The sequence below is a fragment of the Lepidochelys kempii genome, chromosome 4, assembly GCF_965140265.1.
Source record: "Lepidochelys kempii isolate rLepKem1 chromosome 4, rLepKem1.hap2, whole genome shotgun sequence".
Classification (NCBI taxonomy): domain Eukaryota; kingdom Metazoa; phylum Chordata; order Testudines; family Cheloniidae; genus Lepidochelys; species Lepidochelys kempii.
Genome location: NC_133259.1, coordinates 25,337,663 through 25,338,140, shown reverse-complemented (window position 1 = coordinate 25,338,140; position 478 = coordinate 25,337,663).

Here is a 478-nt window from a genome sequence, read left to right as displayed (position 1 = left end):
CTCTTGGGGGAAAAAACCATGGAAGTGCTAGGAAATAGTTTTCTTGATATCTTTATGTTGAGGTGAAATGGAGGGATAGGCAGGTGTGCCTTTCATCTTACAGGAAAGGGTGGGGATGTGGCCTTTCTGACGTGTGGGAGTCCCAAAATCCATGGTGAAATCCTGCATTTCTGAGGCATTTGTGGGTGGCTGTGGCATTAGCAGAGAGGACTGCTGCTCCCATGCTACTCCCCACTCCATGACAGCTGAGTTCCCTCCCTGTATTGCCTTAAACTTTAACTCTTGATTGGGGTGGGGGTGGGGGAGAAGGGGATTTCCATGTACATGCAAGAATCCACATAAGACAATGCTGACAGGCCAGGGCTATCTTTCATGGGGAAATACCATCTGTCTTGAGTGTGGGAGGGACTGTGCTGCAGAGCATCCCTGGCTTTAAGTTCTTCTTGCCCAAACATGTTCCTTTGTCCCCCAGAACCTC